We start from the raw sequence: 14,935 nt of genomic DNA, 5'->3' as shown, positions 1-14,935 counted from the left end.
GAAATAGCTGATGTAAGAAGCAAAACTGTCTTACTATACTGTCCAAAGTCATGCTCAAGTTGGTGGCAATGCAGACCCCACAAGACCGGCACAAAGTCATCATTATCCTTGACGGTGAAGGCCTCAGTCATCGTCAAATAGCACAGCCGATTAGTGTGTCCATCTCTAACGTATGAATGGGTCTGCAGACATGTGGCCACAGGCTCCACTAGTGACAGGCCTCAAAGCCTTGCAGCAGATTTTTAACAGTGTAATCACAGCATGGGTGCATTATTAAATAAATACCTATCATCGTCCTATATCGTATAGCTATGGTGCAGTATGTGCTTTACGTATTAATTTTGGCAGATATTATAATTCTGTATACTTTTACTGGCAATGAATAGGGACCATTAAGAAACATGATCCCCGCTGCTACCACTGGGTTAACCCTTCAACTAACACGCTGTATGTATCCCACCATTGCCTAGGAGAGCGAGTGTAATGGGGGAGGAATGGGTACCTTGGGGAGGGCCTGGACCCCATTAGAGTAAACCCCATTGATTCTACTGTTTGGCAAGTGCAATTTAGCTTCTCCTAAGGGTTTGGCGGCCCCAGTCAAGTGCGATATATGAGGTACAGTCAACGTTGAAATGTTTAATAATCAGCCCCTTTAACCTAACCTATCCAAGAGCCAGGAAGGAAGGAAGGAAGGAAGGAAAATTATTTAACACTCACCAATGGAATGTCTGTCTGTCAGTCTTCCTCTTCCTCTTCTTCTTCTTCTTGTCTCTAAAGATAAGTAAAGATATTAGTACAGTTGATAATTCATTTTTTGAGGTCATTATAAATTCTTTTCAGGCTAAAATTATAGAGAGAGAGAGAGAGAGAGAGAGAGAGAGAGAGAGAGAGAGAGAGAGAGAGAGAGAGAGAGAGAATCAAAACAATTCACACATACAATAGCCCTACAATAATAAAAAAATTTAATCATAACTTTAGTAAAACAATCTTTGAATGCATAATATATAACCTAACCTTTGAATATAGTGCATAATAATAATAATAATAATAGTAATAATAATAATAATAATAATAATAATAATAATAGTGTTAATGAAAAATTATGCTGGGCTTATGAACATACATGTACAGGTGCAGAAAATATTAGCAGAATTCTGTACCGTCCTGAAACCCTCACTTAAGGGTAAGGTCAGGATAAGTTAAGGTAAGGTTAGGATATTAAGGTAAGGTCAGGATAGGTCAGATTCAGGTTACCTTGGAGTGAATTACGTTAAGGGGATCATTTTAAGGCAAGTTTAGGGTAATTCAACTGTAGTTTTAGGTAATATGAGTGAATTACATTAGTTTAGGGTCATTCAAGACAGAGTAAGGTTACTTTAGGGTGAATTAGATTAAATTCAGGCTGCTTTTGACAGACTTACGGCACTTAGGGAAGCTTTGTTTTGATCGTTACCAATGGCGCCGATCGATGCTATAGTTTTCCACGTGAAACTGGCCTATGGGGTGGTGGCGGCTGCAGAGGAAGCAAGAGGTGTTGAGAGTGTGTGGCAAGGCTAGGCTAACCCCACTACCACCCCATCGGCCAGTTTTAAGTAGAAATTCTACGGCAGCGATCATTGGTAGCGATCAAAACAAACAAAACGACTGTGAAAGCGGCCCTAAGTCCCCCCCCCCCCAATGGAAATTAACATGCTGTATATTAAGGAAACAGTTGTATGCGGCAGAACAAGGAATTTTTAACTCAGGATAATTGACAGCACAGTGATACCTCGGTTCACAGCAGCTACATTATACAAGTTGTACGAGTGTTTGGATTTACAAGCATCAAAATTCCCTGAAAATGCCTTAGTGTACGAGTGGTGTGTAGGAGCAGCACCCGTTTGTACCAGTCAGGGACGCCAGCGTAAAGCCCAGTTGGAAAGTTTGGTTTAGTGGGCGCAACATCTGTGGTCATGCCGGACAGAGACAGAAGGGGAAGGAATTATAGGAGAAGGGAACAGTTGGAAAGTTTGGTTTAGTGGGCACAACATCTGTGGTCATGCCGGACAGAGACAGAAGGGGAAGGAATTATAGGAGAAGGGAACAGTTGGAAAGTTTGGTTTAGTGGGCACAACATCTGTGGTCATGCCGGACAGAGACAGAAGGGGAAGGAATTATAGGAGAAGGGAACAGTTGGAAAGTTTGGTTTAGTGGGCACAACATCTGTGGTCATGCCGGAGAGAGACAGAAGGGGAAGGAATTATAGGAGAAGGGAACAGTTGGAATGTTTGGTTTAGTCGGCGCAACATCTGTGGTCATATGCCGGAGAGAGACAGAAGGGGAAGGAATTATAGGAGAATGGAACAGACCCCAGGAGATGGGACACAACCCCCGATTAATACCTGGTACACTGCTGGGTGGACAGGGGCATAAGGTATCGGAAAAGCCGCCCAAATTTTTACGCTCCACCCAGGAATCGAACCCGGGCTCTCTCGGTTGTGCGGCGAGTGTGCTAACCACTGCACCACGAAGCCCTCTGTGCTGCAAGACCAGAGCGCTCAGAGCATAAAACAATGTGAATGGGCTGCATTGTACACTCACAGAGGTGGCACCCTCCTGAACACTTACGCTTGTGCTGTAGTGTGCGATCTCGGTGTTTTGAGCAGTACATTCATTTTGGTTTGAACTTTTCGGTTTGTGAGGAAAATAATATAAGGAATCAAGCTGCTAAACCGTGCTATGACTATTTGTTAGTGTTGGTACTTATTACTTCTTTTGTTTTTATAAAGCAGAGGAGTCACTTCAAGGGCACAAAAAGAGGAAACACATGGGAAAAAAAAGCCTGTTACTCGCTGTCCTAAAAAAACGGGAGGAGAGGTGTCCTGATACCCTCCTCTTGAAAGAGTTCAAGTCGTAGGCAGGAGGAAATACAGATGAAGGAAGATTGTTCCAGAGTTTACCAGCGTGAGGGCTGAAAGAGTGAAGATGCTGGTTAACTCTTGCATAAGGGGTTTGGACAGTATAGGGATGAGAGTTAAGATGCTGGTTAACTCTTGCATAAGGGGTTTGGACAGTATAGGGATGAAAGAGTGAAGATGCTGGTTAACTCTTGCATAAGGGGTTTGGACAGAAAAGGGCTGAAAGAGTGAAGATGCTGGTTAACTCTTGCATAAGGGGTTTGGACAGTATAGGGATGAGAGTGTGAAGATGCTGGTTAACTCTTGCATAAGGGGTTTGGACAGTAAAGGGCTGAGAGAGTGAAGATGCTGGTTAACTCTTGCATAAGGGGTTTGGACAGTATAGGGGTGAAAGAGTGAAGATGCTGGTTAACTCTTGCATAAGGGGTTTGGACAGTAAAGGGATGAAAGAGTGAAGATGCTGGTTAACTCTTGCATAAGGGGTTTGGACAGTATAGGGCTGAAAGAGTGAAGATGCTGGTTAACTCTTGCATAAGGGGTTTGGACAGTAAAGGGATGAAAGAGTGAAGATGCTGGTTAACTCTTGCATAAGGGGTTTGGACAGTATAGGGCTGAAAGAGTGAAGATGCTGGTTAACTCTTGCATAAGGGGTTTGGACAGTAAAGGGCTGAAAGAGTGAAGATGCTGGTTAACTCTTGCATAAGGGGTTTGGACAGTATAGGGATGAAAGAGTGAAGATGCTGGTTAACTCTTGCATAAGGGGTTTGGACAGTATAGGGATGAAAGAGTGAAGATGCTGGTTAACTCTTGCATAAGGGGTTTGGACAGTATAGGGATGAAAGAGTGAAGATGCTGGTTAACTCTTGCATAAGGGGTTTGGACAGTATAGGGATGAAAGAGTGAAGATGCTGGTTAACTCTTGCATAAGGGGTTTGGACAGTATAGGGATGAGCATGAGTAGAAAGTCGTGTGCAGCGGGGCCGCGGGAGGGGGGGAGGCATGCAGTTAGCAAGTTCAGAAGAGCAGTCAGTGTGAAAATATCGATAGAAGATGGAAAGTGAAGCAACATGGTGGCAGAATTTAAGAGGTAGAAGACTATCAGTAAGAGGAGGAGAGCTGATGAGAGGAAAAGTCTTAGACTCCACTCTGTCCTAGAGAGCTGTGTGAGTGGAGCCCCCCACACGTGAGATGCATACTCCATACGAGGGCGAACAAGGCCCTTATAAATGGAAAGCATCTGTGCGGGGAGAAGAAGTGGCGGAGAAGATACAGAACGCCCAACCTCGAAGAAGCTGATTTAGTGAGAGAGGAGGTGTGAAGTTTCCAGTTGAGATTTTGAGCTAAGGTTAGACCAAGGATGTTTAGTGTTAACCCGTACAGTGTTGCTTTATAGGAGTGAAACAGGTCATGTGGGGTTGGATTTTGGCCAAATAATATTATTGTCTTATAAAATTGAAAAAAAATAGCTGATTTGAACGATATAAATGCGATATATGTGTGTTCCCTGTAAGCTGTCGTTTTCTGTGAGTCCTTTCACGCGTGGCACCAATACTCCAGTGATGGTGCGTAAGACGAAACATGTAGAACAGTACTATGTAACTTCCGCTTCTTATTTATTATTTCCGACACACTGTGAATGCTTCTTCCATGACTATATATTGTTTAGTTTGAGTTTCTTGTAAAATATATCTGAGGATTGTTTGTTTAGCCTTTCTATAGTCATATCATAGTACCAAATTTATCACGCTCGTACAGACTATATTTTCTCTATGTGTATATAAGTAGCACAATATTATCCCTTCATTGCACAAGCATAACATGTTTTGTAACACCAACAACAAAAAAATTACACACAGCTGCCCAAATAACCCATTATACGAATTTTATGTTTTTTTATGTTGGTACTCCTGCATACCACAGCCCGCCCGCCCTCGCCCGCCAGCTGATCACATACCCCAAACATTTTCTCATTTACTACGTAGCTTCCGCGTCTTTGCATTTGCTGCCGACCAATTTGGTATTGCTCTGCTACTGTACAATTTACATAACATCCCAATTTTACAAGTATATCTAAGAGGTAATTGTGTATTACCTCTGGACTGTAGCATATCCCATGAAAATCTGTATGGCTGGGAAACTGATGACTCAGGTTCCGAGCCAGGAATGAATACAAAGGAGAAACAGACAACAACAACCCTGTTGGGCCCAACGAGGCTGCCTGTATAGCTAACACTGCACTGCACAGGACAACACGTGCTAACAGCGAGGGTGTAGCAGCGTGTCTGGCTATCATGACTCATTGCTGGGCCAACCCGCCAACCCGGCGCCTCACGCCCCAGGGCTGCCAACACAACCGACGATGACTGTACGCATGAACACAAAATATATTGAAATTCCTATTCAAGTTGGAATGATATAAAAATAGCTGATCTACTGAACAGTATTTTGAGTATATTGATAAGTAATTATGACACCACTGACATATTTTTATAAATATACCTATTTTTTCAATAAATCATTCGTGGTCATGGATACATTCTATGTAATAGACCACAGCAATACAATAAAAATGAGAGTGAGCTTTCAAAATCATATTTAGGCATAGAAAAGACATCTTGAACCATTTCTACAGGTTTAGGTGCCATGAAGTAAAAGAAAACGATGATCGTATATATACGTACTAAACACTTTCCCTCCCGAACGTATATATACGTACTAAACACTTTACGGGTTAAAGAAGGTGACAGCTGAGTGTTGTTGAAGAATAGAGAGTCTTTAGTCACTCCTTTAGAAACACACACACACACACACACTTACTTGGCCAGACTTGAAGGCAGGGGGAGGAGGTCTGTCAAAGTTCCCTGGTGTAGAGTCACTCCCATGCTTCTTCTTGCCTCCTGGAACACTTGGCGATGGGTGGGTCCAGCGGCTGTAATGAAGTGTTGTGTATCTTATAATAGCATGAAGAACTTTAGTAAGGGAGATATTAATAAGATTGTGATGGTTAGAGAAATAGGCAGGACATGTAGTAATGGGTTTAAACTGGATATATTCAGATTCAACAAGGACACAGGCAAGAATTGGTTTACTAACAGAGTGGTGGGTGAGTGGAACAGGCCTGGCAGTCATGTGGTGAGTGAGTGCCAATACTAACAGACTGGTGGGTGAGTGGAACAGGCCTGGCAGTCATGTGGTGAATGAGTGCCAATACTAACAGACTGGTGGGTGAGTGGAACAGGCCTGGCAGTCATGTGGTGAATGAGTGCCAATACTAACAGAGTGGTGGGTGAGTGGAACAGCCCTGGCAGTCATGTGGTGAGTGAGTGCCAATACTAACAGACTGGTGGGTGAGTGGAACAGGCCTGGCAGTCATGTGGTGAATGAGTGCCAATACTAACAGACTGGTGGGTGAGTGGAACAGGCCTGGCAGTCATGTGGTGAATGAGTGCCAATACTAACAGACTGGTGGGTGAGTGGAACAGGCCTGGCAGTCATGTGGTGAGTGAGTGCCAATACTAACAGACTGGTGGGTGAGTGGAACAGCCCTGGCAGTCATGTGGTGAGTGAGTGCCAATACTAACTGAGTGGTGGGTCAGTGGAACAGGCCCGGCAGTCATGTGGTGAGTGAGTGCCAATACTAACAGATTAGCTGTCTGACTATAAAGCAAGATACTGTAATAATAACAGGATGTAGTCACTCTGAAACACACACACACATTAAAATAAAATGCACACACACCTTGTCTCAGTGAGTGGGGCAGCAAGACATTGGATCATTCCCGGGTCCTCTCTCCCCCTTCTCTCTCGTGGCCTTCACTTGCATCATCCTGAAAACACAGTGACATTGAAAGACCATGCACTAAAGTTTCAGTTAGGGCAATAACCGCAAAGATTTCTTCCCTCGCTGGCTCTGATAAAAAGGCCCCTTGGTCTGCTTCATTGATTCAGGGGACAGACCTTTGGAGATTGCCTAACAGTTCTTTGTGGTAGGATTTGGTGTGTTTTGTAATGATGGGTTGTTATTGAAGGTCATTAGTTTCTCAGACTGAAAGAAAAAAGGCCCTGTTTTGCTACACACTGAAATCTGTGAGGACGAAACTATTTTGTTCTGGTAGATTTTGGATATTTGTGGTGCTATATATGAAAAGAGCTTGATATTTTAGGGTGAGCCAAAACATGACAATGTGACTATGAAAATGTCAAGGTTATTGAGATGACACACACACACACACACACACACACACACACACACACACACCAGTAACCTTCAGGAAAGTAATCAAAGCTCACTCATTCATTACCACATTATCAACAACTGCATCCCTTGAGCTGTCTCCTTTGTTGTAAAAAAAAAAAAAATAATAAATAAATAAATAAATAAATAAATCATTATTATTATTATTATTTTTTTTTTTTGGCTAACATCATATATTGTTGATGGGCCTGAAACCTCATCAACAGTAAATGGAAATGTCTTCTTTATAAATAATGATGATTCCAGAAAAAAAAAATAGTGTTACGAATGTGCTGTATGTGTATGCTTGTATGTGTAATGTGATAAAATTGTAGCATGATGCAATGTTAGCTCAGCATGGTGCAACTCTACTTGTTGGGACAAGAGAGACAGAGGGGAGTGCTGAGTTGGCTGTTGTGAGCGAGAGGCACTGAGGGGCGGTGAAGACAATGCGTGTCTGGGCTTGGAGAGGAAGTCGAGGAAGGCGAGCCCGGACGGTTTTCTCGGCTCGTGTTGGGGCTGTGGCAAGAAGGGGAACATGTGCAGTCGTTGTCCGAGGGAGTGAAGGACGCGTTCCCTTGACCGACTGAGTTCTGACGCCTTTCAGCCTTGCTGCAAGGACTGTGGCAAGTCTGGCCACCGTTCAAGCGCCTGCCCCAGGCCCAGGGGTGCGGCGCAGGCGGGAAGCGCGGACGGGCTGGGGAAGGGCGTCGACTTCCAGCCGTCTCCCGCCCTCGGGCCCCACCTTGAGTAAGCTGCCGCCGCCCGACCAGCGTGTTGCCAGTGGGAGGCTTAGCGGTTGTAGCCACGACGCGTGACAGTGGACACCGGACACCGGGGGCTGAGGAGTGCTCGGCGCGGCCTGACCCGGGGTAGTGTGTGCTGCTGGAAGGGCCAGTGGAGGCTCGTATCGGCGTAGGCAGCGCTGTGGAGCACCGGCCGATGGACGTCGCCGATTGAGACGAGCCGTGCTTGTTGGGGCTCGACTACCTGACGCAGGCCAGTAAGGCTTGTGGTGGCCTAGGACGGGAGCTGGAGAGGGTGACCGGAGTGGTGCCCTTTGCTTCCAGGAGGTTTTCGTGCATGGCTGCGTGGGGAGGTAGTCACGGCTGAGCGAGGGCACCTTGCCCCGAGGGTGGAGGCCAGGAGCTGGTGTCGACTGTCCCGAGCGTCATGTGGAGCGGATGGCGTGGAAGAGCCCACTGAGGACTGGCGGCTGGTCAATGGCATGGCTAACAGGAGGAGCCCCATGAGGGCGCGAGAAGAGACTGTGGAGGACGTGGTGGAGGACAGACTGATTTATGTGTATTGCATGTATTTTTCTGTGTTCAATGTTCGGCCGGGAGCTTAGGCTACCAGTGGATTTGGCCATGGGGCGGCCCCCCGACGTGAGCTTGCCCACCGTCACCTCTGGTTTCGCAGCGGCACTGCAGGAAAGCCTGGCTGAGGTGCACCGACGCGTGCAGGGCAAGCTCAAGGTGGCAGGCCAGGCCATGAAGGAGACATACGACCGGCGCAAGAGGGACGTGAGATACTCCGTGGGTGACAGAGTGTGGCTGCATAACCCCCGCCGTCAATGAGGGCTCTCGCTGAAGCTACAGAGCCCCTGGGAGGGGCCGTACACGGTGGTGGCAGCCCTCTCTGATGTTACCTACCGGATTTGACGGGGACAAAAGCGCCCGTCTGTTGTCCACGTGGACCGGCTGTGGCGTTACCACGGTCCAGGGCGCTACTCCTGGGGCCACGGCGGGGAAGGAGAGGACGTAAGCCCCAGCAGAAGCGACGAGGACGTGTCGGAGGCCGACCAAGGGGCGAACGAGAACATGGGCGGTGCGAGCGAAGCGGCAGATGTCAGTGATGACTCTAAGCAAGGACGCAACGATGCCGTTCTGGGTGCCACCGCCTGCCTGCCGCCGCCCGCATCTCCCCAGCGGCACCCTCGGCGAGAGAGGCGTCGGCCGGGTTCATCTGTGTGCTCCGCTCGTGAGCTGTGCGCATCCGGTGTGCGTGTCTGCCGTGCCCCTGTACTGTGCCTGATTAACTAACTGTTCTGTGCCCTTGAAAGTTGCTGTACTGTGTGAGGAACCTGCCGTTAAACTAGAAATTAGTGTTGAACGTGTATCCTTTATGCCCTGCCTCGTTCCTCCTTCCCCTCGGTGTTCTGTGTCGGCCGCTGTGAGTGACTGGTACCCGTGTGGTTGTTGTGGGGATCACGCCGCCTGCCTGCCCGTGGATGGTGTGTGGTAGGGGGTTGGCATAACAATATTACATACTTGTCAAGTGACCCCAAATTTGAGTGATTATTATTAGATTTAAATTATCATAACTCACTAATAAATAAGATCCTGGCAGACAGTTTCCTTGACAGTGTTAATATGCACTGAAATCATGTAGTGCACCAAAGGGTTACTAGTGTGAACAGCAGCACTTACCAGTCTGTTGTGGTGGTGTCCTCCCCATGACTCAGAGGACTGCTTCCACAATGTTTGCTGTCCACCTGTAACAAGGGAAACACTAAGCTTCACACAGCCCGGCACAACACACACCCAGAAAGACATTTGAAAAATTTGTAGAACACTGTGGTATAGCAATCAAGAGGAGGGTATCAGGACACCTCTCCTCTTGAAATTGACCTATCTTTCAGCCTCTTGACTCTTTTGTGGGAGCAGTGAGTAGCAGGCTTTTTCTTTCATTATTGTTTCCTTTTTGTTGCCCTTGAACTGTTTCCTCTCCTGTAAAAAACAAAACAAAAAAAGAGGACATGGAGGAACTGTGATCAAACTTACCTCATATAAGCCCATGGTTGCGTTTTCGCAACACAAAAGATACCTATACATGTTTCCACTTGTACTCGCAGGAAAGAATGTGACAGAGGATTTGAACTCGCCAGTTTGTAGCTGACACTCATAGCTACTGGTCCAGTTTTCTTTTTCTCACCCTGAGAGAGATGCCTAGTATCAGGAATTCCTAGAAGTGTCATTAAAATTTGACTCGCGATGTCTTCTCACAAAAAGAAGTAAGTATCGTGTATTTTGTTAGGCTTAAGCTCCCTTCACTAGTAAATCGTAAGATTATGGATTCTAGTACCCAATACTGATATTATGTAAAACTTTGGTGGTGTTGTGTACTTCGTATGAATCCGTAAAATTTGCATTTATTTTCTGATGAGAAAACGCAACCATGGGCACTCTGCCCCTTGTGGGTGTTGCGTTATCGCATCGGTGGGCATACAACTTTAGTGACAATACAATAGAAACAAGAGCTAAATTCAGAGAAGAGACAGTAAAATTGCTCTTTATAATAAAAATAATTACTTTTCTTTTATGTCCCACTTTTACTAACTCAGTGTTTGTTTTTTCCCACTGACCTTTGAGGTTGCATGAAATTTTAGAAGAAGTTGAAAAGCCTATGGAGGACGACACAGATGGAGAAGATGAAGGTGCAATGGAAGAATCAGAAAACCAAATAACAATCTACATAACACCTCCAGACGATGGGAATGAGACTGATGAAGATTCTGGTGAAGAAGATCATGTCGAGATTAGAAATCTGACTGGATCCCAGCTTCTGAGTGAAGCTGAACTCCGAACCGATGAATCACCTTGTATCCAAGAAGATTCTACTCCGCAAGATGACATGCAAGAGGATAATGCCCCACAGCCTAGTTCTTCAAAGTCGATTTCGAGGAAGTCTGGGAGAAAATACCTCAAGATCAGACAGACAGTGGCATGAGGATGATGTCCCTTTCATGGAAAAAATTACAAGTTACCCTTACAGGCCTAAAACAGCTGATCTACCTCGTCAACCACATGAAATATTTGAGCTGTTCCTAGACACTCTTGCAATAGAGAGACTGGACAAAGATACTGTGATGTATGCAGTGCAAAAGGGAAACCACACATTTCAGTTGTCATGCAATGAAATGAAAGTGTTTATTAGCATTTTATTGCTCTCTGGCTACAACACTGCCACGCCGTCGTCTTTACTGGGCAACGGAACCTGATGTTCGAAATGAGCTCACAGCAAGTTCAATGCGGAGAAACCGTTTCGATGAAATAATGAAACATTTTCATGCAGCCGACAACACTAATCTTGATAAAGAGGACAAGTTTGTAAAAGTGCGTCCTTTTCTAGAACGATAATGGTGTGGTTACCATCGCATCTACACATTGTGGCGTGCACCCCGTCAAGCAAGTTCAGCGTTGGCCAGCAGCTGAATGTAAAAGAGTGGTGATACCCATGCCTTCAGTAATTGGAATGTACAACTCAAACATGGGTGGTGTAGACAGGCTAGACCAGAACGTATCCAAGTACCGTATTGCAATTCGAGGAAAAAAAATGGTACATCCCTATTCTATCATATTTGCTGAATGCATATATGAACAATGCATGGTTATTTGCTCGGGAAGGCGGGTATAAAGAAGATCTTTTAGCTTTTACGCGCCACGTTGTGCAACACCAGCTGAAGAAGTATGGAGTACCAGCATGTAATCCACGCAGACAGAGAATGCTTACTGCTCAAAATGCACATGTAGATGAGGAGAGAGATGACAATAAGGGGCATGATATTTCAAAGAGTATTCCTGAAAGGCGACGCCGATGAAGGTAATGTAAAAGTCAAACTGTCTATGTTTGCAACAAATACAATGTTCCCTTGCATGTTAAGTGCTCATTAGATTACCACAAAAGTACTGCCTGAGTAGGTTAGCAATATGAACATGAAGGACAAGGAATTCTTCTTTCATTTTACAAAATTCTGAATTGATTTTTAATAACTTTGAATTTGCACAGGTTTAGTACTAGATAATGGGGGCCATAGCCGTCTCCTAATTACAGGGAAAGCGCATTATATGGTTAGAATATTGCAAATATAAACTTTTTGTATAGTATTGATTTATTCATGTATTATGTTGAATTTCTTACTGTAAAGATATTTTCAACAAACAATAACACAAAACAGTATTCTTTAATAATACCCTTTCATAATCAAGCAATGACATTGCTTACGATTCGATATAATACACAAAACTGTATAAAGAAACTAAGGACCTCATTGACCATCGTTGCGTTTTCGCAACACGCGCAAGTAGTATTGTGCCCATCGTTGCGTTATCGCAACAAAGTCATATTGCAAATAACTACTAAATTATGCAGTAAAAGGGCAAAATAACACTTGGTATGATTCAGTAAAGTCATATTCTAATACATCTCAGACATAGAACTTATTCCAAGAACCTTGATTTTTTACGGGCATATATGGGTTAAAATTGTATGTGGCGTGCATGAGAGTAACTGTTCACACTTAGCAATGGGGTTACTCTCTTTACGGCAAGCTCTGGAGGACCAATGAGCCTCACCGTTAATACCCAAAGACAGATTTTTTGCCCAAATGCCATCCTTCTGTGTCATGCTGGGGTGCGGAAATTACTGTGACAAGTTCCCCGATAAGTCACCCTCAGGCTACCAGCTGTGGACAGGGTACATCGGCTGAAAGGACTGAAAATAACACCAGAGTGCTGAGGGCAGAAAAACTGAGTAGTGGGATAACCCAGCACCATTATGACAGCAAGGGGTGGCCAGGTCAGGTTGGGTCAGGTTACATTAGTTCATTTTTATTTTTGTTTTCAGCCCCATCACTTTCTAATTACAGGAAAAAGTTGGAAAGTTTTGTTTAGTGGGCACCGCAACATCTGTGGTCATATGGCGGAGAGAGACAGAAGGGGAAGGAATTATAGAAGGGAACAGACCCCAGGAGACGGGACACAACCCCCGATTAATACCTGGTACACTGCTGGGTGGACAGGGGTGTAGGGTATCGGAAAAGCTGCCCAAATTTTCCCACTCCGCCTGGGAATTGAACCCGGGCTCTCTCGATTGTGAGCCAAGTGTGCTAACCACTGCACCATGAAGCCCCCTTCTAATTACAGGTAAAACTCAAGAAATACACCCACGAACTCTCAGCGACAACCACCAACAGAGAAATACAAAGCCTGACACATCTTTACCAAGGCAACCTAACCCAATTTAACCTAATATGCAAACAATTAATCTAACCTAACCAAATCTGATTTCCGGAATAACACCCAAATAGTTTAGGACAAAATTAATGTCAAAATTCTTAGGCTACCCTTTCTTCAATAATACCCTAATGGTAACAGAAATACTAACAATAGAAATAAAATACAATAGAATAGAAATAGAATTTGAAATAGTATAGAAATAGAAATAATCTAACCTATCACTATTGCTAGTCAATGAAGGTGGAGTTTACTAGCGTCATTCCACACCACAGAAACCTAAGTGGACTGTGACCTGACCAACGTGACCTGACCTAACACCTGACATTTGACAGGTGCCCGACATTTTGACAGCAAGAGAATGACAGTTAAGTGACAGTTTGGTGGCTTGGCAGGTCAGGGGCTGTCAACTCAACCCATTATACACCACCACCACCACCACCATCACCAACACCACCACAACGGTCACCATCACTGTCACCCCTGCCATTATCACCACTAACACCTGTCAATACCACCGCCATCATCACTTACCACCACCACCACCACTGTCATCACCACCACCACCTGTCACCACTGCCGTCATCACCACCACCACCGTCATCACCACCACCACCATCACCACTGCCATCACCACCACCACCTGTCACCACAGCCGTCATCACCACCACCACCATCACCACCGCCGTCACCACCACCACCATCATCATCACTGCCATCACCACCAACATCTGTCACCACCACCATCATCACCACCGCCGTCACCACCACCATCACCGCCGCCATCACCACCAACACCTGTCACCACAGCCGTCATCACCACCATCACCATCACCACCACCATCATCACCACCACCATCACCACTGCCATCACCACCACCGTCATCACCGCCGCCATCACCACCACCACCATCATCGCCGCCATCACCACCACCGTCATCACCGCCGCCATCACCACCACCACCATCATCGCCGCCATCACCACCACCGTCATCACCGCCGCGCCATCACCACCACCGTCATCACCGCCGCCATCACCACCACCGTCATCACCGCCGCGCCATCACCACCACCACCGTCACCACCATCACCGCCGCCATCACCACCACCGTCATCACCGCCGCCATCACCACCACCACCATCATCGCCGCCATCACCACCACCGTCATCACCGCCGCCATCACCACCACCACCATCATCGCCGCCATCACCACCACCGTCATCACCGCCGCGCCATCACCACCACCGTCATCACCGCCGCCATCACCACCACATGAAACAGATTTTCCAATTTTCCCCTCTTTCCACGCCCTGACTTCCTGTCCCTGCACACCAAAATAAGGGCAAAGGATCCACCTACCTTCCCACAGCATGGCGCTTCCTGGTACTTTATAATAACCTAAAAAAACAAGAAAAATACAGCGCTGAGTCGGTAGCCTTCCCAGACGACAGGGAAGATGGAGGCCGTGACGTCATCATAGTGTTGGAACTTTAATACACGACTACCTTAGAACTTGACGACGGATAAATAGAGCAAGTTCACTGGTAAAAACACGCTCAAAATAACGGATAAGGGGAGACGAACAAGATCAGGGTATGCTATTAAGTATTAACGAAAGAAGAAAACGATACACGAAGGGAAAGTTTGCATCAGTTAAGTCTTCAGAACACTTGAACTCGGGGCATAATAACGTGTTTAAGTGTGCAGGCTGACGTGGATAAGTGTGGAAAAGTGTACAAAAGTGTGTAGAAGGATATGAGAAGCGAGACAGAGCGGGGAAGGTCAA

The 14,935-nt window shown here is 45.8% G+C and overlaps 1 long non-coding RNA gene across 11 annotated transcripts in view; it reads right to left on the bottom strand.

The window, feature by feature from the left end:
* LOC127010109 (uncharacterized) overlaps positions 1–14,935 on the bottom strand; it is a 30,287-nt gene that overhangs the window by 3,810 nt on the left and 11,542 nt on the right. For 8 of the 11 annotated variants that reach the window (XR_007762901.1, XR_007762903.1, XR_007762907.1 and 5 more), the window contains 4 exons: positions 9,564–9,628; positions 6,637–6,724; positions 5,715–5,826; positions 718–771 (listed from right to left, as the gene is read on the bottom strand). This is a non-coding gene — a long non-coding RNA (uncharacterized LOC127010109). Of the gene's footprint in view, positions 1–717; positions 772–5,714; positions 5,827–6,636; positions 6,725–9,563; positions 9,629–12,911; positions 13,575–13,682; positions 13,754–14,508; positions 14,620–14,935 lie in introns of those variants that run through there. The other 3 variants (XR_007762899.1, XR_007762906.1, XR_007762909.1) reach the window with 3 other exon arrangements.

The sequence above is a fragment of the Eriocheir sinensis genome, chromosome 42 (genome assembly GCF_024679095.1).
Source record: "Eriocheir sinensis breed Jianghai 21 chromosome 42, ASM2467909v1, whole genome shotgun sequence".
NCBI lineage: Eukaryota > Metazoa > Arthropoda > Malacostraca > Decapoda > Varunidae > Eriocheir > Eriocheir sinensis.
Note: the sequence above shows the minus strand (reverse complement) of the source record. Positions and strands in the feature narration are given on the sequence as shown.